The sequence below is a fragment of the Macaca nemestrina genome, chromosome 1 (assembly GCF_043159975.1).
Source record: "Macaca nemestrina isolate mMacNem1 chromosome 1, mMacNem.hap1, whole genome shotgun sequence".
Classification (NCBI taxonomy): domain Eukaryota; kingdom Metazoa; phylum Chordata; class Mammalia; order Primates; family Cercopithecidae; genus Macaca; species Macaca nemestrina.
This window is the reverse complement of record NC_092125.1, coordinates 185,573,102-185,599,195: the sequence shown is the minus strand read 5'-3', so window position 1 is coordinate 185,599,195 and position 26,094 is coordinate 185,573,102. Positions and strand designations below refer to the sequence as shown.

Genomic DNA, 26,094 nt, shown 5'->3' with positions numbered 1-26,094 from the left:
TATGGCTGAATAGTGTTCCATTGTGTATATATGCCACATTTTATTTCTCCAATCAGCTGTTGATGGACACTTAGGTTTATTCCATACCTTAGTTGTTGTGAATAGAGCAGTAATAAACATATGAGTGCGGGTATCTTCTTGATATATAGATTTCTTTTCCTTTGGGTAGATACCCAATAGTGGGATTGCTGGATGAAATAGCAGTTCTATCTTCAGTTCTTTGAGAAATCTCCATAGTGTTTTCCATAGAGGTTTTAGTAATTTACATTCCCACCAACAGTATATGAGTTCCCTCATCCCTGCGTTCTTGCCAAAATCTGTTATTTTTAAGTTTATTTTTATTTTTTTGAGACAGAGTCTCACTTTGTCTTCCAGGCTGAAGTGCAGTTGGGGTGATCTTGTCTCACTGTAACTTTTGCCTCCCGGGTCAAGCGATTCTCCTCCCTCAGCTTCCCGAGTAGCTGGGACTACAGGTACGTGCTACCATGCCTGGCTAATTTTTGTATTTTTTAGTACAGATGGGGTTTTTCCATGTTGGGCAGGCTCGTCTCAAACTCCTGACATCAGGTGATACACCTGCCTCAGCCTTCCAAAGTGCGTAATAATAGCTATTCTGACTGGGTCAAGATGGTATAACATTGTGATTTTAATTTGCATTTCCCTGATGATTACTGATGCTGAATATTATTTCATATACCTGTGTGTCTTCTTTTGAAAAATATCTATTCATATCCTTTGGTCACTTATTAATGATATCATTCATTGTTTTAGTTGTTGTTCAGTTGTTTGAGTTCCTTATATATTCTGGATATTAGACCTTTGTCACATGAATAGTTTGCAAATATTTTAACCCATCCTGCAGATTGTGTCTTTATTTTGTTGATTATTTCCTTTGCTGGGCAGAAGAATTTTAGTTTAATATGGTCACATTTGTCTGTTTTTGTTTTTGTTGTATTTGCTTTTGAGGACTTGGTCATAAATCCTTTGCTTAGGCCAATGTCCAGTAGAGTTTTTTCTAGGTATTATTCTAGGATTTTTATTGTTTTACCTTTTATGTTTAGGTCTTTAATCCATTTTGAGTTAATTTGTGTTACTGTTGAGAGATAGGGGTCCAGTTTCATTCTTCTGCAAATGGCTATCTAATTTTCCAAGTACCTTTTATTCAACAATGTGTCCTTTCCCCAGTGTGTGTTCTCATCAAATCTGTCAAAGATCAATTGGCTGTAAATATGTAGCTCTTTTTTCGTGTTCTCTATTCTGTTCCATTGACTTATGTGTCTATTTTTATGCCAATACCATGTGTTTTTAGTTCCTAGAGACTTTTAATATAATTTGAAGCCTGGAAAAGGGGTCCCTCCAGCTTTGTTGTTTTTGCTTAGAATTGCTTTGGCTACTTGGGCATTTTTTGGGGGCTCCATATGAATTTTAGATTTTTTGTTTATTTATTTATTTTTATTATACTTTAAGTTCTGGGATACAAGTGTAGAACATGCAGGTTTGTTACATAGGTATACACGTGCAATAGTGCTTTGCTGCACCCATCAACTTGTCATCTACATTAGGTATTTCTCCTAATACTGTCACTCCCCTAGCCCCCCACCGTCCCCAACAGGCCCGTGTGTGATGTTCCCCTTCCTGTGTCCATGTGTTCTCACTGTTCAACTCCACTTATGAGTGAGAACATGTGGTATTTTGTTTTCTGTTCTTGTGTTAGTTTGCTGAGAATGAAGTTTTCCAGCTTCATCCATGTCCCTGCAAAGGACATGAACTCATCCTTTTTTATGGCTGCATGGTATTCTGTGTTATGTGTCACGTTTTCTTTATCCAGTCTATCACTGATCATCATTTGGGTTGGTTCCAAGTCTTTGCTACTGTGAACAGTGCCACAATAAACATATGTGTGCATATGTCTTTAGAGTAGAATGATTTATAATCCTTTGGGTATATACCCAGTAATGGGATGGCTGGGTCAAATGGTATGTCTAGTTCTAGATCCTTGAGGAATCACCACACTGTCTTCCACAGTGGCTGAACTAATTTACACTCCCACCAGTAGTGTAAAAGCGTTCCTATTTTTCCACATCCTCTCCAGGATCTGTTGTTTCCTGACTTTTTAATGATTGCCACTTTAACTGGCATGAGATGGTATCTCACTGTGGTTTTGATTTGCATTTCTCTAATGACAAGTGATGATGAGCTTGTTTTCATATGTTTGTTGGCTGCATAAATGTCTTCTTTTGAGAAGTGTCTGTTCATATCCTTTGTCCATTTTTTGATGGGGTTATTTGTTTTTTTCTTGTAAATTTGTTTAAGTTGTTTGTAGATTCTGGATATTAGCCCTTTGTCAGATGGATAGATTGCGAAAATTTTCTCTCACTCTGTAGGTTGCCTGTTCACTCTGATGATAGTTTCTTTTGCTGTGCAGAAGCTCTTTAGTTTAATTAGATCCCATTTGTCAATTTTGGCTTGTGTTGCCATTGCTTTTGGTGTTTTAGTGATGAAGTCTTTGCCCATGACTCCTGAATGGTATTGCCTAGGTTTTCTTCTAGGGTTGTTGTGGTTTTAGGTCTTAGGTTTAAGTCTTTAATCCATCATGAGTTAGTTTTTGTATAAGGTGTAAGGAAGGGGTCCAGTTTCAGTTTTCTGCACGTGGTTAGCCAGTTTTCTGAACATCATTTATTAAACAGGGAATCCTTTCCCCATTTCTTGTTTTTGTCAGGTTTGTGAAAGATCAGATGGTTGTAGATGTGTGGTGTTATTTCTGAGGCCTCTGATCTGTTCCATTGGTCTATATATCTGTTTTGGTACCAGTACCATGCTGTTTTGCTTACTGTAGCCTTTTAGTACAGTTTGAAGTCAGGTAGCGTGATGCCTCGAACTTTGTTCTTTTTGCTTAGGATTGTCTTGGCTATGTGGGCTCTTTTCAGGTTCCATATGAAATTTAAATTAGTTTTTCCTAATTCTGTGAAGAATGTCAATGGTAGCTTATTGGGGATAATGTCAAATTTATAAATTACTTTGGGCAGTATGTCCATTTTCATGATATTGATTCTTCCTATCCATGAGCATGGAATGTTTTTCCAGTTGTTTGTGTCCTCTCTTATTTCCTTGAGCAGTGGTTTGTAGTTCTCCTTGAAGAAGTCCTTCACATCCCCTGTAAGTTGTATTCCTAGGTATTTTATTTTCTTTGTAGCAGTTGTGAATGGGAGTTCATTCATGATTTGGCTGTCTGTCTGTTAGGGGTGTATAGGAATGCTTGTGATTTTTGCACATTGATTTTGTATCCTGAGGCATTGCTGAAGCTGCTTATCAGCTGAAGGAGATTTTGGACTGAGATGATAGGATTTTCTAAACATACAATCATGTCATCTGCAAACAGAGACAATTTGAGTTTCTGTCTTCCTATTTGAATATGCTTTATTTCTTTCTCTTGCCTGATTGCCCTGGTCAGAACTTCCAATACTATGTTGAATAAGAGTGGTGAAAGAAGGCATGTTTGTCTTGTGCCAGTTTTCAGAGGGAATGCTTCCAGCTTTTACCCATTGAGTTTGATATTTGTTGTGGGTTTGTCATAAATAGCTCTTACTATTTTGAGATCTATTCCATCAAAACCTAGTTTATTGAGAGTTTTCAGCATGAAGCGATGTTGAATTTTGTTGAAGGCCTTTTCTGCATCTATTGAGATAGTCATGTGGTTTTTGTCATTGGTTCTTTTTATGTGATGGATTAGGTTTATAATTTGTGTATGTTGATCTAGCCTTGCATCGCAGGGACGAAGCCGACTTGATTGTGGTGGATAGGCTTTTTGATGTGCTGCTGGATTCAGTTTGCCAGTATTTTATTGAGGATTTTTGCATTGATGTTCATCAGGGATATTGGCCTGAAATTTCCTTTTTTTGTTGTGTCTCTTCCTGGTTTTGGTATCAGGATGATGCTGGCCTCATAAAATGAGTTAGGGAGGATTCTCTCTTATTCCATTGTTTGGAATAGTTTCAGAAGGAATGATACCAGCTCCTGTTTGTACCTCTGGTAGAATTCGGCTGTGAATCTGTCTGGTCTTGGATTTTTTTGGTTGGCAGCCTATTAATTACTGCCTCAATTTCAGAACTTGCTATTGATCTTTTCAGAGATTCAACTTCTTCTTGGTTTAGACTTGGTAGGGTGTAGGAGTCCAGGAATTTATCCATTTATTTCAGATTTTCTAGTTTATTTGCATAGAGGTGTTTATAGTATTCTCTGATGGTAGTTTGTATTTCTGTGGGATCAGTGGTGATATCTCATTTATCATTTTTTTATTGCATCTATTAGATTCTTCTCGCTTTTCTTATTAGTCTGTATAGCAGTCTATCTATTTTTTTTTTTTAAACCCAGCTCCTGGATTCATTGATTTTTTGGAGGGTTTTTTCATATCTCTATCTCTTTCAGTTCTGCTTTGATTGTACTTATTTCTTGCCTTCTGCTGGCTTTTGAATTTGTTTGCTCTTGCTTCTCTAGTTCTTTTAATTGTGATGTTAAGGGTGTTGATTTTAGATCTGTCCTGCTTTCTTTTGTGGGCATTTAGTGGTATAAATTTCCCTCTACATAGTGCTTTAAATGTGTACCAGAGATTCTGGTACAGTGTGTCTTTGTTCTTATTGGTTTCAAAGAACATCTTTATTTCTGCCTTCATTTCATTATTTGCCCAGTAGTCATTCAGCAGCAAGTTGTTCAGTTTCATATAGTTGTGCAGTTTTGAGTGAGTTTCTTAATCCTGAGTTCTAATTTGATTGCCCTATAGTCTGAGAGACAGTTTGTTGTGATTTCTGTTCTTTTACTTTTGCTGAGGAGTGCTTTACTTGCAATTATATGGTCAATTTTAGAATAAGTGTGATGTGGTGCTGAGAAGAATGTATATTCTGTTGATTTGGGGTGGAGAGTTCTATAGATGGCTATTAGGTCTGCTTGTTGCAGAGCTGAGTTCAGGTCCTGGATATCCTTGCTAACCTTCTGTCTCATTGATCTGTCTAATGTTGATAATGGGGTGTTAAAGTCTCCCATTATTATTGTGTGGGAGTCTAAGTCTCTTTATAGGTCTCCAAGGACTTGCTTTATGAATTTGTGTGTTCCTGTATTGGGTGCATATATATTTAGGATAGTTAGCTCTTCTAGTTGAATTGATTCTATGTAATGGCCTTCTTTGTCTCTTTTGATCTTTGTTGGTTTAAAGTCCGTTTTATCAGAGACTAGAATTGCAACCCCTGATTTTTTTTGCTTGCCATTTGCTTGGTAGATCTTCCTCCATCCCTTTATTTTGAGGCTGTGTGTCTTTGCAAGTGAGATGGGTTTCCTGAATACAGCACACTGATGGGTCTTGACTCTTTTTCAAATTTGCCAGTTTGTGTCTTCTAATTGGGGCATTTAGCCCATTTACATTTAAAGTTAATATTGTTATGTGTGAATTGGATCCTGTTATTATGATGTTCGCTCATTATTTTGCCCGTTAATTTATGCAGTTTCTTCATAGCATCGATGGTCTTTACAGTTCGGCCTGTTTTTGCAGTGGCTGGTACCAATTGTTACTTTCCATGATTAGAGCTTCCTTCAGGAGCTCTTGTAAGGCAAGCCTGGTGGTCACAAAATCTCTCAGCATTTGCTTGTCTGTAAAAGATTTTATTTCTCCTTCACTTATGAAGGTCAGTTTGGCTGGATATGAAATTCTGGATTGAAAATTCTTTTCTTGGCCGGGCACGGTGGCTCACGCCTGTAATCCCAGCACTTTGGGAGGCCGAGGCGGGCGGATCACAAGGTCAGGAGATCGAGACCACGGTGAAACCCCGTCTCTATTAAAAATACAAAAAATTAGCCGGGCGCGGTTGTGGGCGCCTGTAGTCCCAGCTACTCGGGAGGCTGAGGCAGGAGAATGGCGTGAATCCGGGAGGCGGAGCTTACAGTGAGCCGAGATCGCGCCACTGCACTCCAGCCTGGGCGACAGAGCGAGACTCCGTCTCAAAAAAAAAAAAAAAAAAAAAAAAAAGAAAATTCTTTTCTTTAAGAATGTTGAATATTGGACCCTACTCTCTTCTGGCCTGTAGGGTTTCTGCTGAGAGATCTGCTGTTAGTCTGATGGGCTTCCCTTTGTGGGTAACTCCACCTTTCTCTCTGGCTGCCCTTAACACTTTTTCCTTCATTTCAACCTTGGTGAATCTGACAATTATGTGTCTTGGGGTTGCTCTTCTTGAGGAGTATCTTTGTGGTGTTCTCTGTATTTCCTGAATTTGAATGTTGACCTGCCTTGCTATGTTGGGGAAGTTCTCCTGGATAATATCCTGCAGAGTGTTTTCCAACTTGGTTGCATTCTCCCCATCACTTTCAGGTACACCAATCAAATGTAGATTTGGTCTTTTTAAAGAGTCCCATATCTTGGAGGCTTTGTTTGTTTCTTTTTACTCTTTTTTCTCTAACCTTGTTTCCTTGCTTTAGTTCATTAATTTGATCTTCAATCACTGATATCCTTTCTTCCAGTTGATCAAATCAGCTACTGAAGCTTGAGCATGCATCATGAAGTTCTCGTGCCATGGTTTTCAGCTCCATCAGGTCATTTAAGGTATTCTCTACACTGTTTGTTCCAGTTAGCCATTTGTCCAATCTTTTTTTGAGGTTTTTAGCTTCCTTGTGATGGGTTCAAACATCTTCCTTTAGCTCAGAGAAGTTTGTTATTACAGAACTTCTGAAGCCTACTTCTGTCAACTTGTCAAAGTCATTCTCCATCCAGCTTTGTTCCTTTTCATTCTCTGTTCAGCTTTGTTGCTGATGAGGAGCCGCAGTCCTTTGGTGGAGAAGAGGTGCTCTGATTTTTCAAATTTTCAGCTTTTCTGCTCTGGTTTCTCCCCATCTTTGTGGCTTTATCTACCTTTGGTCTTTGATGTTGGTGACCTACAGAAGGGGCTTTGGTGTAGATGACCTTTTTGTTGATGTTGATGGATGTTGATCCTTTCTGTTTATTAGTTTTCCTTCTAACAGCCAGGGCCCTCAGCCTCAGGTCTGTTGGAGTTTGCTGGAGTTCCACTCCAGACCCTGTTTGCCTGGGTATCACCAGCAGAGGCTGCAGAACAGCAAATACTGCAGAACAGGAAATATTGCTGCCTGATCCTTCCTCTGAAAGCTTTGTCCCAGAGGGGCAGCCACTTATATGAGGTGTCTGTCAGCCCCTACTGGGAGGTGTCTCCCAGTTAGGCTACACGGGGATCAGGGACTCACTTGAGGAGGCAGTCTGTCCATTCTTAGAGCTCAAATGCTGTGCTGGGAGAACAACTGCTCTCTTCGGAGCTGTCAGACAGGGACGTTTAAGTCTGCAGAAGTTGTCTGCTGCCTTTTGTTCAGCTATGCCCTGCCTACAGAGGTTGAGTCTAGAGGCAGTATGCCTTGTTGAGCTGTGGTGGGATCCGCCCAGTTAGAGCTTCCAGGCCGCTTTATTTACCTACTGAAGCCTCAGCAATGGTGAACGCCCCTCCCCCAGCCAGGCTGCTATCTCGCAGATCAATCTTAGACTGCTGCACAAGCAGTGAGCAAGGCCCTATGGGTGTGGGAGCTGCCAAACCAGGCACATGAGAGAATCACCTTGCGTGCCTGTTGCTAAGACCTTGGGAAAAGCACAGTATTTGGGCAGGAGTGTCCCATTTTTCCAGGTAGTCTCTGACGGCTTACCTTGGCTAGGAAAGGGAAATCCCCTGCCCCCTTGTGCTTCCTGGGTGAGGCGATGCCCTGCCCTGCTTCAGCTCACCCTCCGTGGGTCACACCCACTGTCTAACCAGTGCCAATGAGATGAGCCAGGTACCTCAGTTGGAAATGCAGAAATCACCCATCTTATGTGTCAATCACACTGGGAGCTGCAGACCGGAGCTGTTCCTATTCAGCCATCTCAGAATGCCTTCCGATTTCTTCCTTTTTAACCCATTAGAAATTATATCCTATTTACTTAAATTAGTGATTTCTATTCAAAAGCAACCTAACATGTGAATGTTTCTTTTACTGAATGTTGAGTGTGAACACTATGTTCAAACTGTTAGTGGTGTTCTGACTTAGTGCAAAATTTTACATATATTTATTTATTTTATTTTATTTTTGTGAGACAGTGTCTCACTCTGTCACTCAGGCTGGAATGCAGTGGCATCATCATGACTCACTGCAGTCTCAAGCTCCTGAGTTCAGGTGATCTTCCCACCTCAGCCTCCTGAGTATCTGGGACTACATGTGCATGTCATCATACCTGACTAATTAATTTTTGTTAATAGAGACCAGGTTTCATCATGTTGCCCAGGCTGGTCTCTAACTCCTGGGCTCAAGTGATCCACTGGCCTCAGTCTCCCAATGTGCTAGGATTACAGGTGTGAGCCACGGCACCTGACCAGTTTAACATATATTTAAAATGATAATATGTTCTCGGTCAACTAATATTGTCATAGGAATTACCTATGAAGATTTAGAATAACTGTTCCAACAATGATTAATACTTTTATATTTCAAAGTATACTGAGATAGTTGAAGAGTAACAGACTCTTTAAGACAGTGTTAAATATATGTGAAGGAAAAAAAAGGAATGCAGACATCTTCAGAAAAATGAAAGCAGAGAGAATTCTTTGCCTGAAGATCTGCACTACCAGAAATGTAAAGTGAAGATCTCAGGACTCAGGATAAAGGAATATTATGACAGACATAAATCTCAATCTATATCAAAGGAAAAAGGTTCTAGAAATAGTAAATATTTAGATTTAAAAGATAGTTTTTTCTTTATTTATAAGGTAATTGACTTTTTAAAGAAAAACAATAACAATGTATAGTTTATGACATGTAGAAGTAAAAAGTATGTCAACAATGACATGAAGAATGGAGTGGGGAGAAAACTTAATTATACCCTTGGATGTTTTTGGTATTATACAACAGCCCATGCAATATAACTTTAAGGTAGGCCTCAACTAGTAAAAGATGCATATTTTGAATTTGAAGGCAACCACTAAAATAAATATATAGCTAATAAGAAGTTAGTAGAATACTAAAAGATGTTCACCTAGCATAAAACAAGGCACCAAGTGAGATAAAAAAGACAGAAATTTTCAAACTGGATGAAATTGAGACACATTAAATAAAAAGACACAGAAAAGTTCAAAGTATAAACTTGAAAAAAATGATATACCATGTGAACAGCAAGCATATTAATATCTTACTATATTAAAATCAGCAATGTAGAATTTAAGACAAACACTATTAGCAGAGATGAATGAGCAACATTTCATAGAGATAAAAATATGACTCGTCAGGAAAACACAATGATCATAAATGTGTATGTTTCTAATTAAAGAGATTCAAAAAACAAGCAAAAAGTAACCAAACTAAAAAGAGAAATAGAGAAATTCATAATTATATTAGTTTCAGATTACAATACTCCTCTTTCAGTGATTGACAGGAAAAGTAAACTAAAATCAGCAAGATTAAAATAGAATTTAACATAATATGCAAATAAAGCAATATAGGGGCAGAGCAATGGTGGCTTGTGCTTTGGGAGGCCAAGATGGGAGGATATCCTGAGGCCAGGAGTTTGAGACCAACCTGGGCAACACAGTGAGACTCTGTTCCTACAAAAAGTGAAAAAATAATTAGCTGGGTGTGGTGGCATACATCTGTAGTGCTAGCTACTCAGGATGTTAATGGTGGAGAGTGTTCAGCTTCTTGGTGTCTTGAATGAAGAGTTAGACAAAATGCGCAAACAAAGCAAGGAAGGAATGAAGGGATTTATTGAAAATGAAAGTACATTCCACAGTGTGGGAGTGGGCAAGGCACAGAGTCTCAAAGGTCCTGTTACAGAGTTTTTGTGAGTTTAAATACCCTCTACTTTGGGTACACCCTATGTAAATGAAGAGGATGAAATAAAGTTACAAAGTCACTTACTTAGTGTATGCCCTATGGAGAGGATATTTCCTCTCACAGCTGAAGTGTGAATTGGTCTTACGTTCCCTGCCTCCAGACCGTGCTTTCCTGCCTCATCTCGCCCCTGAAAGATGTGATCCCCATAAATCTTTATGGGAGGCAGAAGGACCAATTTTTTTTTTTCTGTAACTACTTCATGCTGGCTTGAGGCATAGTCCCTACCTATTGGGGATCACAGAACTCTTGCCCTGCTCTAACTGGTGGAGACACAGTAGCTTCTTGATGGCCACGGGTGGTGTCTTCATCTGGAACTGGCTGGCACCTTTGTTGCATGATCATCTGAAGCTTGATGGTCTCTAGGCGAGAGGAAATGGATTTGGTTAAAAGATTTAATGGGAACCTCAGGGGGTGGATACCTATGCTGTTAGGAATGTTTGCTATAAAGATTTGCAGGGGAAAAAACAAAATCTGTTTTGTTCTATGAATTTATGTGTTTCCTTAAAGTCTTAGCACAAGCAACTCCATTTTGGTTTGGTTTGGTCTGCTGGGGCATAGTGCATGAGCTTAATTCAAGACAATGGCCTCCCAGAATTTTATTAAAACTATTTCCCCTTTTTGGTCAAGTTCTCACTTAGGTGAGAGTGTGACCAAAACTTAGGGCCTTAGCACTACTCTCAGTTATCATCATTTTTGGGTTTCTGGTCTCAGCACATTGTAGGTTATGGTGTCCTCATTGTTGCACATCTTTTTTTTTTTTTTTCTTTTTTTTTTTAGCTCTTGTCATTCCAGTTGAAAGGAGACCATTCATTTGATGTTCTAGAGATGTCAATATGCAAACATTTAAAACCTTTGAGAGAGTACAGCATGCCAGGGAGACTATTATTATCACTGTTGGGAAGATAATACTAAGGGTCCAGAATATGCTCTTTACCCAAGGCCCCCATAAACCAAACCTTCTAAAATCAAATAGATCAAAGAATGAGCTAGATAAAAAATTTACTCACTTGACTAAGCAATTTCTTTGGCAATTCCCTACCACCGAATTTCTATAATCTTCATTTGATGTATTTCTCCATAGGTCACAAGTGCCAGCAGCTGCACAGATACTTCTCTGTTTAGCCATCCCAATATAACTTTCACAAGAGAATTTAAAGTCTGTTGTGAACTGTAGCCTTTAGACTAGAATTTGCCATAGAGCTTATCATGAGGGATACATTTCTAATCATTGCCTTTTTTTACTTTAAACCATGGAAGAAGGACCTAACAAATGATGTCCTTCTAGAAGAGTGAAGGCCTCCTGGCAATGTTCTCTTTAACCCATGATATGGGTTAAGAGAAGTGAAACAATGTTTTGTTTTTGACTGATTATGAAGCAACATATGTACCTTAATGTTTCTCACCTATATTGGGTCTTTATTCTTTATTTATCAAAGTATAAGTTTATCCATGTATAAGGCTGGCTGCAAACTCCTTTACAAATAAAAGTATACCCCACAAGTGCACATAACAGACCCGCTTTCCACTTCTATTGTTCATAGGGGCATAAGCAAGAAAAAAATTCAAAGATAAGAGTTTGATGATGGTAGCAGTCTTGATCTGTAAACTTGGGAAAAGCTGTTCACATCAAGGATGCCATTTTCTTCTTGGGAGAAATTTCCCTGGTTAGCTATACCTCCATTCAGCTGTTTCTATTTTCACAAGTTTCCTCCAAAACAACCCCCATGCCTCCCGGCATCTCCTGGAGCTGCTAATGGGCCATATAAAGTGTGCCCCTGGGAGTTCCTACATGTGTTAGAAGAGCATGTCAATTAAATTTACTCCAAGCCCGCACAGCATCTGAAGGTGAAAATTGTTATAAGACATGATTTGATGTGTCTGTATTAGACACAATGCAGCTACAATCTTCCTAGAGTAAAATAAAATAAATACCAAAATCTTCTAATGATAGAAAAAAAAGCATTATAAAGGTTTTTTCAATTATAATATTTCAAAGGAAAACGTTAACATCCAAAAAGTTCTACCTGGGTGATGAAATAAACCTGTACACCAAACCCCTGTGACAGACAGTTTACCTATATAACCATCCTGTACATGCATCCCTGAACTTAAAATATAAGTAAAAGAAAAAAAAAGAGTCCTAGGAAAAATAAATACATAAATAAAATTTTAAAAAATTAAATAAGTTTACAAACTGAAGTCCAAAATCAATCTCTCTTGCCCTTATGAATTAACATTTCAATGAAATTTGAGTCTTAAATTTATTTTCTGCCTCAGTTAAAGAAGGTCTCAACACAAAGATAAGATATTGTCCCTGTCCCCAAGGAGGTGGCAATCTCTTGGAGGCAAACAGGTGGATGTAGAGTTTATGCTAAAGTGGATAAAAATGTCAATAACGTAGTAATACTGGGCTTTTAAACACAATGATATGTCATTATTTGTAATGTTCAGACAGACAAATACAATGCAGTTTCATGTGATAAAATAATAAAAAGATTAAGACTTTTTTTAAAAAAAGAGGTCTCAGTGCCTGGATGGAGTTAGGGTTCCCCCAGGAGCTGCTTTCTCTCATTGGATTGAGCATAGCTCTAGTTTTATACCAGACTCTCCTGTGCCAAACTCTCAATAATTCTAGTGAGCTAAGAGCATAGGCAGGATTAGCAAGGCATCACTTGCTGCACCAGCATGGTTGGCAATGCCATGCCACTTGGTTCTTGTGACTTTGCCAGGTTTTAGGATCCCTGTGTTTTCCTCCAGACCTGAGAAGGATCCCACGTTTCTTTAGGCCCTTCACCTTTGCTTAAGGCCTTGATTCTAGAGACAGTCACTTGCCTACAGTTAATGACATCAGAACCCCCAGAATCCCACCAAGGTCTAAGGCTTAAAGCTTCTTCCCAAGCTACAGCAGTTAAAAGCCAATAACTCAGTATAAAAATCTATTCATAACAATGATTATAATTTTTTCCCATACTTTCGTGGTTAAAACCCACATAGGCTCACTTCAGAAGACACTAACGAAGATCAAGATCTCCCTGCCTGGTCTTATCAGTTGCCCCAGTTACTTTGGACACATTTTACTTTGCAAAATCTAACTCCTTGTCTCTTTTCCAAGAGCTATGTGGCCTATGCACCAGATGTTGGGGTCTCAAAACTGCTCCCCCATCATCATTGCAAAGACTGGGTCCTGACCCCTGTAAAACTTATGGTATAGAAGAAAGCAATCTGAGAGCATGAGGTCTTTGGAGGTGAGGCAGCTGCCAAGAGAAGGAGGAAAAAAGAAGGGGAAAAGCTGCAAAGGAAACTCCTAAAGAGAAAGAGGAAGGAGACAGCTTGTACTTTCCCTTGGCTGAACCCCAGAACTAGACAGACTTACACAGAGTTACACAAATGCCAACACTAGACAGACTTACACAGAGTCACACAAATGAACCTACTCCCTGGCTGGTCCCCAGGCCAAGGGACAGAGTCGTCCCTGGAGAAGCCGAGAGGAATGCCTGCTCCCTGTGGATGACTTGCTCCCAAGCAAGAAAAAGGAGGCACCAAGTCAGCCAAGAAGTCCAATGAAAGAAGCTCACCCCCCTTCACAGACCACCACCATGAGGAAGTAGAAGGGTAGGGAAAGGCTGGTGCCATTATACACTAAAGCTCCTTCCCTGCCCAGAGAAGCAAACATTAGGCATAAGGAAGAGGCACCCCCTCTCCAAAGGCCTGTAGGGAGGTATAGGCCAGGCAGTATAACGTTGAGTCCTGAATAAAAAGAAAGTTAAAAATATTTAAAGGAGGCTGGCATGGTGGCTCATGCCTGTAGTCCCAGCACATTGGAGGCCAAAGCATGTGAATTGCTTGAGCTCAGCAGTTTGAGACCAGCCTGGGAAACATAGTGAGACCCTGTTTCATAAAAAAAAGAAAAATAAAAAGTAAAAAATAAAGTTCATAATCCAACAGTTTTTAGTTTATTCATGGAGTTGTACAACCATAATCTCAATCAATGATAGAACAGTTTCATCAGTTTCAGGGAACATTTTACTCATTTTTATCTCCAGAAAGACAAATTAATTTTAAAGACACAAAGATTGAAAGATGACTTAAAGAGAATATATGAAATTCTCAAGTCCATGGGTTGACATCTAATCAGTGTGGGACAACACAAACATACAGAGACCCCTACCCTGTACTAGCCTAGGATTCTATTCTCTACAGTAAAAATATTCTTCAAAAGGGAAAGGTAAAATAAAAGCATTTTTAGGTAAATAAAAGCTGAAGGAATTTGTAGTCAGCAAACCTGTAGTAAGAACAACCAACCAGAAAGGGATTTCAGTTGGAAATATAAAATTAAGTTTTACATTCTATTGCTATTTAATGATTATCCTAGAGACTATATCATTAATTCTTGACTTATTACCATTTAATACAAAATACTACTTTTATTATTTTCCAATATTGCATAAACTTTATAACTTTTAAATGAAGAACCCAAGATGGTAAATATATGAGTAAATAATATTCACTACTTATTTACTACTCAAACAATAATCAAAATGTCTTATAGAATAGAATATACATGTAATAACTAATATGGATAAAAGTCATAGAAAAAAGTAGGATGTAAGCGAAATTTAAAAGTTATAAAGTTTATGTAATATTGGAAAATAATAAAAGTAGTATTTTGTATTAAATTGTAATAAGCCAAGAATTAATGATGTAATCTCTAGGATAACCATTAAATAGCAATAGAATGTAAAACTTAAAATGTAATAAAAGGAACAATAAAATCAAACATTTATTTGACCTAGAAAAAGTCAAGAAAGAAGAAAGAAGAAACATTGCCTAACTAATAAAAGAAGAACCACTAATAAAATAATAAAAAGTTGCTAAAAGAAGAAAAGAAAGGAGAAGAAGGACCATAAAACAGATGGACCAAATACATAATAAATAGTAAGACGGTATATAGCAACTTAACTACGGTAGTACTTTTACTGAAAGTATAAGGACTAAATACTCCAAATAAAGAATAAGATTGTCGTACTGGTTAAAAGTCTGTTTAAAATGTTGCTTACATGAGACACACTTTCACTCTAAAGATACAAAATGTGTTAAAAGTATGGATAAAGATAGCCTTGCAGAAAGTAACCAAAAGAAAGTAAATATAGTTATTCCAATGTCAGACAAAACAGACCATAAGGCGAAAAGCTTCAGTAGAGATAAAGAGAAGCATTTCACGATGATTCATAATGATAAGGGCATCTATCTAGCACAATGATGTAAAATGCAAAATAATGGCAGCGGCAGCCTTTCTGCAGCCGCCTCTGGGATGATGCCGGTTGCAGCGGCGGAGGTGTGGCCAGGGCTGTGGTGCTCCATGGAGCCAGTGGGACCCAGGAATAGGCAGAATCCTCGCCCTCTTCCCAGTTGGTGGGGTAGGAGCCCCGCCCTCAGGTGCGAAGCTGCAGCCGCCCAGTGGTGGCTGCGGACCCAGGAGTCCCTGCACTCTTGGGGAAGCAGGAAGCCCCCAGCTGCCCCCTCAGGCTCAGAAGTGCCTTTTCCCGCTACCTGGCCACTTCCTGCTCCTGGTGCCTGCTCCGATTTCACAGCAAAGTTGAGGCGGAGCCTGTGCACTGTCGTGACCTGGCCAGGTGTGTGTGTGCACTCCGGGCAGTACTAACATGCCAGTTCCCTCCCACCTTGGCCCCCTCCAGACTTTGAGTGCCAACAAGCATGGGAGGGAGGCCGAGGGGGCGCTGAGGGCGACTCCAAGGGCTTGCAGTCAACCGTGGGTAGAACAATTTGGATGCTGTGGACAGCATGATTGATGGCAGCAGGAGGCAGACAGGATCCTGGGTAGAAAGGGTTGGGTTCCTTCAAGCCAGGAATGGCTTGAAGCATGGGGGCCAGGCTGTCAGTTCTTGGTGGAGTTCACAGTCTGGAGTGAGAACTTACGTTGCTTTTTCCAGGTTAGGAGCTACCCACTTTGCATCTTCTGAGAGCTGTTCTGTTGCTCAGTGAAGCTCCTCTCTGCCATGCTCAGTGTCCAGTTGTCTGCGTACATCATTCTTCCTGGGCTTGGGAAAATAACTCCAGATGTGTGCCAAGTGGCAGGACTGAAAGAGTCACACAAATAGGTCTAAAACATGCCCTCTGCTCCAATCGTCATGTTGTGGGTGACAAAAAGGAGAGAAGAGCTGCAGTCCTTCAGGGATCCCAGAATTAGGGACTCCTTGAGCCTAGGCTGAACCCTCTTTGGGACTCTGTGGTTCCTGGTGTCTCCAAGCTTCTAGGCACCACAGTGTTCCCCTTGTTCAGAAGCAGGTGCCTGAAGTGGAAGCCACACCTGCAGTACTGGTCCAGCTGCAGCCTTGCACAAAGTCAGTACTGCTGGTGCCTGGAGCTGCCCAACCTACTGCAGCAGCTGGCATGCTTGGTGTCTGCAATGGCTGGACCCCATGCTCACTCACTCACACACCCCTCATTGCTCTGTGTCTGGTTTGCCATTGGCAGGTGTGGGATCCGAACCGGTAGTGTGAGCCTAGTGCAACCTGCTGGGTCAAGTGGGTGAAATGAGCCCATCGGGCATGAGCAATACTCAGGCACACGTTACTACCAGCCACAGTGGTTTCTGGCTGGTGATGTGACACCTCAAGGATCCCATGACATTTTGGGGACCTTTTCTGGGATCTGCAGAAGAGTGGATAAAAATGGACTTGATACTTTCTTTTTTGCAGAGTCCCTAAACTCCACAATAGCCAAAATGAGCAAAAAATACTGAGCGTCTGTTGGCCAGTTAAAAGCGACTAGCACAGCTGCTGGACTTAAGATCTGGAGGACAGCCTTGCTGGGAAGGACACTGCCAAACCCGCATCACCCTCGGGTGTTGGGAATGTTGGCTTTGTTCCAATCCAGTTTCCTTCCATGGAGGTCTAGCCATCACGTGGGATCAAAATAAGACTCTGGGGCAACTGAAGGAATCTGGTCAAGCCACACCTTGGTGTTGCCTGAGAACCCTTAGATGAGCTCCCATCCCGGAAAGCCCATTAAGGTGTTGGCACTAGGATCTCTAGTCTTTCCTATCACTCTGTCTTTCTTTCTTGCTATCCTCTCCTTTACATACAATTTTAAGGGTGTTGTTCCAAACCACAGAGATAATATTACTGGGTAGAATGAGCATTTGGCTTAGGCATCAGGAGTATAAAATTGAAGGTTAAGAGTAGCACAGATGAAATGAAGTGTGCCTTGACATCTGTACGTGTATTGTGACAAAAATGTTCTCCTTATTGTTTCCTTGTTTGCCAACTTACTGTCAAGCAGCTTGAGGCACAGAAAAGAAGCATGACCTCAGAAAGGAAGCATTAATTTTAATAACATCCTGCAACTGGACCTTTTCTGTAAACATGATGGCAAATGGTTTGAGGTCCCATATGTGCAGACTTCCTTTGCCTTGCAGCGTAACCTGGACCTTTGCCCATGTAGTAGGATTGATTCAACCCGCCTAGTGGCCATCTCAGGAGAGGATCCAAGGGGTAGTTTCAGGGAACGAGGGAAGCAAACCCCAGAGGTACTTCCAGTGGGAAAGTCAACTCTCTTCACCTCCCTATCCAGGTTTTCTCTCAAGCTTGCCCCATCCTAGAAATCCCTGTTAGGCAGGTCCCAGACTCACTCCCACCCATACAACAGATGTCTTGCAAATTCAGCCCCATTAAGGTCCAGGTCCCCTTTTCTCTACAGGACTTCAGGAAAATTAAGGGGGATTGTGGAAAGTTTTCACATGACCCTGAGCAGTATTTAGAGGCCTTCCAGAATTTAACCCAAGTGTTTAAATTCTCCTGGAAAGACATTATGTTACTTTTGAATAAAACCCTACCTACCACTGAAAAGTAGGCTGCCCTGCAAGCCCCTCCCCTGCACTTAAGTTGTTTTTTCCTCCCCCATGTCAGGAGTCAACATAGTCCTGCAGATACAGGGAGTTTTTCTATGAGAGGGCTCAGTTTATTTTTCCTTTGGGAGACACCTCATCAGGCTAGGTCCCCAATTCCTGGGACTCCCTTTCTCTCCCTTCTTTGAAGAGGGCTTGGTCCCACAGCTTTGCATGCTTATGATAGGGAAGCAACAGAGGAGCTGCCCCTGCTGGTTGTTGGCTGCAATTTGATGAGGGCCACCTGGAACTAACTTAATGGGTCCATACACTCTCCTGATGCACCTTTTTGTCCCAAGCTTCGATTTGAGGCTCAAAAAGGAAAAGTAGATTTGAGGGACCCAGATGCAAATGACAGTGGAAGTCTAGTGGCACAGCACAGGTGAGCATGACTAATTCCTGCCAATTGGGTGCCCCCCTGCTTCGTGGAAGGAGGTCATGCTCTTATCCATGGCACAGATGTGGTCTAGGGAACCCAAAGTTTACCAACAGCCAGAGGATAGGGCAGTGCATAGGTGAGTGTAAATATTTATACCCACTAGGCCTGCCCATTACATGGGTGAAGGTCACACTTGCACCAATGGGTAGCACCTGCAAAGGCTGCTGGGACTCAGGGATATAAGGTTGAAAGCAAAAAGGGGATGCTTTTTCTTCTCCCTTATGTACCCCAGGTATTTGCTGTGAAAAGAAAGGAACAAATAGATGCCTTTTCCCCCTCTTTCCAGATGGGTAACCAATAATCTTCAGCCTGCACTCCTCTCAAGTGCATCCTGAATCACTGGAACTCCTTTGGCACTCAGACTGTGGAGAAATAAAAAAAAAGTTTTCCTCCTCTGTCCTCTATTCATGGATGGATAATCACATCTCTGTACCACAGGATACTTCCCTCAGATGCATCCCCTAAACTGGGAAAGGTTTAGTTTCCTCAGACCTTAAAATGCTTGGCCTTCTCTTGAGGAGCAACATTTGTTTGTCTGTTCTCCCTTCACAGGACTTAGGGTTGATAGTGCTCCATCACAGGGGTGAGGGAACCAAGAAACCTGACATTCTAGCAAAAAGCTAAAAGTTATTACCTGTTAGACTTTTGGCTTCTCCCTCTCTGTGCAAACTCATTGTTGGAATGACAAAAATCACTGTATTCTCTGCCCCTCTATGAGTTCGAGAGCCGGAAGTATTGGCCATTTGGCATGGGTAAGGTCAGGTAATGAGAGATTTAAAAGGACTTCTTAAAAAAGGAGCACTATGGTTAAAAGTCAGCTTAATTAAAAGTGAATATTTAAGCTATAGGTATATTTAAAAGGCCTTTATGTCTTTTCTCTTTGTGGATCTTTTTTTTCTGGAAAAGGTTTTTTTCTCCTCAGCTAACTGAGCTATTTTTCTCATCTCTTGCTGCACACATGAGAGGCCCTAAGATAGCCTGGGGCTCCTTGGGAAAGCCAGAGAAGGCAACACTGACCCCATTTTGGGAAAAAAAAGTCCCTGTTTTTTCCCATGGAACTCCAGGAATTAGAAGCAAATAGATCCCTCTCAAAATCTGTCTTTGTCTTATGGCTATGCCTGCTTATTAGGCCCTAGAAATTACATGTTTTTCTAGCCCTGTTTCTTGAAGGGATCCACCCTGAGGTCAGTAATCCAATTAAGAGACCAGCAAATTAAAAATATTACAATAACTGTATCTTCCTCTGTCTGTGTAGTTATTTTCTTTCTTTTTTTTTTTTTTATTATACTTTAAGTTCTAGGGTACATGTGCATAATGTGCAGGTTTGTTACATATGTATACTTGTGCCATGTTGGTGTGCTGCACCCATCAACTCGTCAGCACCCATCAACTCATCATTTACATCAGGTATAACTCCCAATGCAATCCTTCCCCCCTCCCCCCTCCCCGTGATAGGCCCCGGTGTGTGATGTTCCCCTTCCCGAGTCCAAGTGATCTCATCGTTCAGTTCCCACCTATGAGTGAGAACATGCGGTGTTTGGTTTTCTGTTCTTGCGATAGTTTGCTGAGAATGATGGTTTCCAGCTGCATCCATGTCCCTACAAAGGACACAAACTCATCCTTTTTTATGGCTGCATTGTATTCCATGGTGTATATGTGCCACATTTTCTTAATCCAGTCTGTCACTGATGGACATTTGGGTTGATTCCAAGTCTTTGCTATTGTGAATAGTGCTGCAATAAACATACGTGTGCATGTCTCTTTATAGCAGCATGATTTATAATCCTTTGGGTATATACCCAGTAATGGGATGGCTGGGTCATATGGTACTTCTAGTTCTAGAGCCTTGAGGAATCGCCATACTGTTTTCCATAATGGTTGAACTAGTTTACAATCCCACCAACAGTGTAAAAGTGTTCCTGTTTCTCCACATCCTCTCCAGCACCTGTTGTTTCCTGACTTTTTAATGATTGCCATTCTAACTGGTGTGAGATGGTATCTCATTGTGGTTTTGATTTGCATTTCTCTGATGGCCAGTGATGATGAGCATTTTTTCATGTGTCTGTTGGCTGTATGAATGTCCTCTTTTGAGAAATGTCTATTCATATCCTTTGCCCACTTTTTGATGGGGTTGTTTGTTTTTTTCTTGTAAATTTGTTTGAGTTCTTTGTAGGTTCTGGATATTAGCCCTTTGTCAGATGAGTAGATTGCAAAACTTTTCTCCCATTCTGTAGGTTGCCTGTTCACTCTGATGGTAGTTTCTTTTGCTGTGCAGAAGCTCTTTAGTTTAATTAGATCCCATTTGTCAATTTTGGCTTTTGTTGCCATTGCTTTTGGTGTTTTAGACGTGAAGTCCTTGCCCATGCCTATGTCCTGAATGGTATTCCCTAGGTTTTCTTCTAGGGTTTTTATGGTATTAGGTCTAACATTTAAGTCTCTAATCCATCTTGAATTAATTTTTGTATAAGGAGTAAGGAAAGGATCCAGTTTTAGCTTTCTACTTATGGCTAGCCAATTATCCCAGCACCATTTATTAAATAGGGAATCCTTTCCCCATTTCTTGTTTTTGTCAGGTTCATCAAAGATCAGATGGCTGTAGATGTGTGGTATTATTTCTGAGGACTCTGTTCTGTTCCATTGGTCTATATCTCTGTTTTGGTACCAGTACCATGCTGTTTTGGTTACTGTAGCCTTGTAGTATAGTTTGAAGTCAGGTAGCGTGATGCCTCCAGCTTTGTTCTTTTGACTTAGGATTGTCTTGGAGATGTGGGCTCTTTTTTGATTCCATATGAACTTTAAAGCAGTTTTTTCCAATTCTGTGAAGAAACTCATTGGTAGCTTGATGGGAATGGCATTGAATTTATAAATTACCTTGGACAGTATGTCCATTTTTACGATATTGATTCTTCCTATCCATGAGCATGGTATGTTCTTCCATTTGTTTATGTCCTCTTTTATTTCACTGAGCAGTGGTTTGTAGTTCTCCTTGAAGAGGTCCTTTACATCCCTTGTAAGTTGGATTCCTAGATATTTTATTCTCTTTGAAGCAATTGTGAATGGAAGTTCATTCATGATTTGGCTCTCTGTTTGTCTGTTACTGGTGTATAAGAATGCGTGTGATATTTGCACATTAATTTTGTATCCTGAGACTTTGCTGAAGTTGCTTATCAGCTTAAGGAGATTTTGGGCTGAGACAATGGGGTTTTCTAAATATACAATCATGTCATCTGCAAACAGGGACAATTTGACTTCTACTTTTCCTAACTGAATACCCTTGATTTCTTTCTCTTGCTGATTGCCCTAGCCAGAACTTCCAACACTATGTTGAATAGGAGTGGTGAGAGAGGGCATCCCTGTCTTGTGCCAGTTTTCAAAGGGAATTTTTCCAGTTTTTGCCCATTCAGTATGATATTGGCTGTGGGTTTGTCATAAATAGCTCTGATTATTTTGACATACGTTCCATCAATACCGAATTTATTGAGAGTTTTTAGCACGAAGGGCTGTTGAATTTTGTCAAAGGCCTTTTCTACATCTGTTGAGATAATCATGTGGTTTTTGTCTTTGGTTCTGTTTATATGCTGGATTACGTTTATTGATTTGCGTATGTTGAACCAGCCTTGCATCCCAGGGATGAAGCCAACTTGATCATGGTGGATAAGCTTTTTGATGTGCTGCTGAATCTGGTTTGCCAGTATTTTATTGAGGATTTTTGCATCGATGTTCATCAGGTATATTGGTCTAAGATTCTCATTTTTTGTTGTGTCTCTGCCAGGCTTTGGTATCAGGATGATGCTGGCCTCATGAAATGAGTTAGGGGGGATTCCCTCTTTTTCTATTGATTGGAATAGTCTCAGAAGGAATGGTACCAGCTCCTCCTTGTACCTCTGGTAGAATTCAGCTGTGAATCCATCTGTCCTGGACTTTTTTGGTTGGTAGGCTATTAATTATTGCCTCAATTTCAGAGCCTGCTATTGGTCTATTCAGGGATTCAGGTTCTTCCTGGTTTAGTCTTGGGAGAGTGTAAGTGTCCAGGAAATTATCCATTTCTTCTAGATTTTCTAGTTTATTTGCGTAGAGGTGTTTGTAGTATTCTCTGATGGTAGTTTGTATTTTGTGGGGTCGGTGGTGATATCCCCTTTATCATTTTTTATTGCATCTATTTGATTCTTCTCTCTTTTCTTCTTTATTAGTCTTGCTAGTGGTCTATCAATTTTGTTGATATTTTCAAAAAACCAACTCCTGGATTCATTGATTTTTTGGAGGGTTTTTTGTGACTCTATCTCCTTCAGTTCTGCTCTGATCTTAGTTATTTCTTGCCTTCTGCTAGCTTTTGAATGTGTTTGCTCTCACTTCTCTAGTTCTTTTAATTGTGATGTTAGAGTGTCAATTTTAGATCTTTCCTGCTTTCTCTTGTGGGCATTTAGTGCTATAAATTTCCCTCTACACACTGCTTTAAATGTGCCCCAGAGATTCTGGTATGTTGTATCTTTGTTCTCATTGGTTTCAAAGAACATCTTTATTTCTGCCTTCATTTCATTGTGTACCCAGTAGTCATTCAGGAGCAGGTTATTCAGTTTCCATGTAGTTGAGCGGTTTTGATTGAGTTTCTTAGTCCTGAGTTCTAGTTTGATTGCACTGTGGTCTGAGAGACTGTTTGTTATAATTTCTGTTATTGTACATTTGCTGAGGAGTGCTTTACTTCCAATTATGTGGTCAATTTTGGAATAAGTGTGATATGGTGCTGAGAAGAATGTATATTCTGTTGATTTGGGGTGGAGAGTTCTGTAGATGTCTATTAAGTCTGCTTGCTGCAGAGATGAGTTCAATTCCTGGATATCCTTGTTAACTTTCTGTCTCATTGATCTGTCTAATGTTGAAAGTGGGGTGTTGAAGTCTCCCATTATTATTGTATGGGAGTCCAAGTCTCTTTGTAAGTCTCTAAGGACTTGCTTTATGAATCTGGGTGCTCCTGTATTGGGTGCATATATATTTAGGATAGTTAGCTCTTCCTGTTGAATTGATCCTTTTACCATTATGTAATGGCCTTCTTTGTCTCTTTTGATCTTTGATGGTTTAAAGTCTGTTTTATCAGAGACTAGTACTGCAACCCCTGCTTTTTTTTGTTCTCCATTTGCTTGGTAGATCTTTCTCCATCCCTTTATTTTGAGCCTATGTATGTCTCTGCATGTGAGATGGGTCTCCTGAATACAGCAGACTGATGGGTCTTGGCTCCTTATCCAGTTTGCCAGTCTGTGTCTTTAAATTGGAGCATTTAGTCCATTTACATTTAAGGCTAATATTGTTATGTGTGAACTTGCTTCTGCCATTATGATATTAACTGGTTATTTTGCTTGTTAGTTGATGCAGTTTCTTCCTAGCCTCAATGGTCTTTACATTTTGGCATGTTTTTGCAATGGCTGGTACCAGTTGTTTCTTTCCATGTTTAGTGCTTCCTTCAGGGTCTCTTGTAAGGCAGGCCTGGTGGTGACAAAATCTCTTAGCATTTGCTTATCTGTAAAGGATTTTATTTCTCCTTCACTTATGAAACTTAGTTTGGCTGGATATGAAATTCTGGGTTTAAAATTCTTTTCTTTAAGAATGTTGAATATTGGCCCCCACTCTCTTCTGGCTTGTGGAGTTTCTGCCGAGAGATCTGCTGTTAGTCTGATGGGCTTCCCTTTGTGGGTAACCCGACCTTTCTCTCTGGCTGCCCTTAAGATTTTTTCCTTCATTTCAACTTTGGTGAATCTGGCAATTATGTGTCTTGGAGTTGCTCTTCTCGAGGAGTATCTTTGTGGTGTTCTCTGTGTTTCCTGTATTTGAATGTTAGCCTGCCCTACTAGGTTGGGGAAGTTCTCCTGGATGATATCCTGAAGAGTGTTTTCCAACTTGGTTCCATTTTCCCCCTCACTTTCAGGCACCCCAATCAGACGTAAATTTGGTCTTTTTACATAATCCCATACTTCTTGCAGGCTTTGTTCATTTCTTTTTCTTCTTTTTTCTTTAGATTTCTCTTCTCACTTCATTTCATTCATTTGATCCTCAATCGCTGATACTCTTTCTTCCAGTTGATCAAGTCAGTTACTGAAGCTTGTGCATTTGTCACTTATTTCTCGTGTCATGGCCTTCTCTGCATTAATTATTCTGGTTATCAATTCTTCCACTCTTTTTTCAAGATTTTTAGTTTCTTTGCACTGGGTGCGTAATTCCTCCTTTAGCTCTGAGAAGTTTGATGGACTGAAGCCTTCTTCTCTCATCTCGTCAAAGTCATTCTCCGTCCAGCTTTGATCCGTTGCTGGCGATAAGCTGCGTTCTTTTGAAGGGGGAGATGCGCTCTTATTTTTTGAATTTCCAGCTTTTCTGCCCTGCTTTTTCCCCATATTTGTGGTTTTATCTGCCTCTGGTCTTTGATGATGGTGACTTACTGATGGGGTTTTGGTGTGGGTGTCCTTCCTGTTTGTTGGTTTTCCTTCTAACCATCAGGACTCTCAGCTGTAGGTCTGTTGGAGATTGCTTGAGGTCCACTCCAGACCCTGTTTGCCTGGGTGTCAGCAGCAGAGGCTGCAGAAGATAGAATACTGCTGAACAGTGAGTGTACCTGTCTGATTCTTGCTTTGGAAGCTTCCTCTCAGGGGTGTACTCCACCGTGTGAGGTGTGGGGTGTCGGTCTGCCCCTAGTGGAGGATGTCTCCCAGTTAGGCTACTCAGGGGTCAGGGACCCACCTGAGCAGGCAGTCTGTCCGTTCTCAGATCTCAACCTCCGTGTTGGAAGATCCACCGCTCTCTTCAAAGCTGTCAGACAGAGCTGCTTGCGTCTGCAGAGGTTTCTGCTGCTTTTTTTTTTTGTTGTTGTTGTTGTTGTTTTTTTTTAGCTGTGCTCTGTCCCCAGAGGTGGAGTCTACAGAGACTGGCAGGCCTCCTTGAGCTGCTGTGAGCTCCACCCAGTTTGATCTTCCCAGGGCTTTGTTTACCTACTTAAGCCTCAGCAATGGTGGGCTCCCCTCCCCCAGTCTCACTGCTGCCTTGCCGTTAGATCACAGACTGCTGTGCTAACAATGAGGAAGGCTCTGTGGGCGTGGGACCCTCCCGGCCAGGTGTGGGATATGATCTCCTGGTGTGCCTGTTTGCTTAAAGCGCAGTATTGGGGTGGGAGTTACCCGATTTTCCAGGTGTTGTGTGTCTCTGTTCCCCTGGCTAGGAAAAGGGATTCCCTTCCCCCTTGCGCTTCCCAGGTGAGGTGATGCCTCGCCCTGCTTCAGCTCTCACTGGTAGGGCTGCAACAGCTGACCAGCACCGATTGTCCGGCACTCCCCAGTGAGATGAACCCAGTACCTCAGTTGATAATGCAGAAATCACCTGTCTTCTGTGTCGCTCGCGCTGGGAGCTGGAGACTGGAGCTGTTCCTATTCGGCCATCTTGCTCCACCCCTCGCCCTGTCTGTGTAGTTATATATGTGTTATGTGTGTGATGTTTATGTAAAAAAAAAAAAAGCTCTAATTGATTGGCTTAAAGAAAAATAATGACTTAGATCAAATATTTTTTAAAGAAAAATGAATCTGTAATGCCTTTTAGTTCATGTGACTTTAATCTTTGAGAATTAAAAACAGCTTTAAATATTATTGGTAATGTAAGAATGTCTTCAAAATGTAGACATATGGCCTAAATTATGCAGGTCAGAAAGTAGGTTTGCTAAATTCTTTAAGGTCATAAACTGCTTCTTTGGCTTTTGAAAATTGTTTGACTTGCTTGCTTTACAGTTTGGTAAAGTCTGGGGACATATGGAGTTAACCACACCCCTAACTATGCTGGAAAGAGTCAAATCTTATCTGCACCTACTACATAATTAAGGTAA

General features: G+C 40.7%; 1 protein-coding gene across 20 annotated transcripts in view; it reads left to right on the top strand.

Annotated features, from left to right (window-relative positions):
* The window catches only part of LOC105495000 (putative selection and upkeep of intraepithelial T-cells protein 1 homolog), a 222,588-nt gene that overhangs the window by 130,110 nt on the left and 66,384 nt on the right, over window positions 1-26,094 (top strand). For 5 of the 20 annotated variants that reach the window (XM_071093465.1, XM_071093463.1, XM_071093459.1 and 2 more), the window contains one exon: window positions 26,000-26,090. The exons of 13 other annotated variants lie outside the window; for them this stretch is intronic. The gene's annotated coding sequence lies outside the window, so the exon portion shown is untranslated. Of the gene's footprint in view, window positions 1-375; window positions 474-25,999; window positions 26,091-26,094 lie in introns of all 20 variants that reach the window. 2 more of the 20 variants (XM_071093457.1, XM_071093460.1) reach the window with 1 other exon arrangement.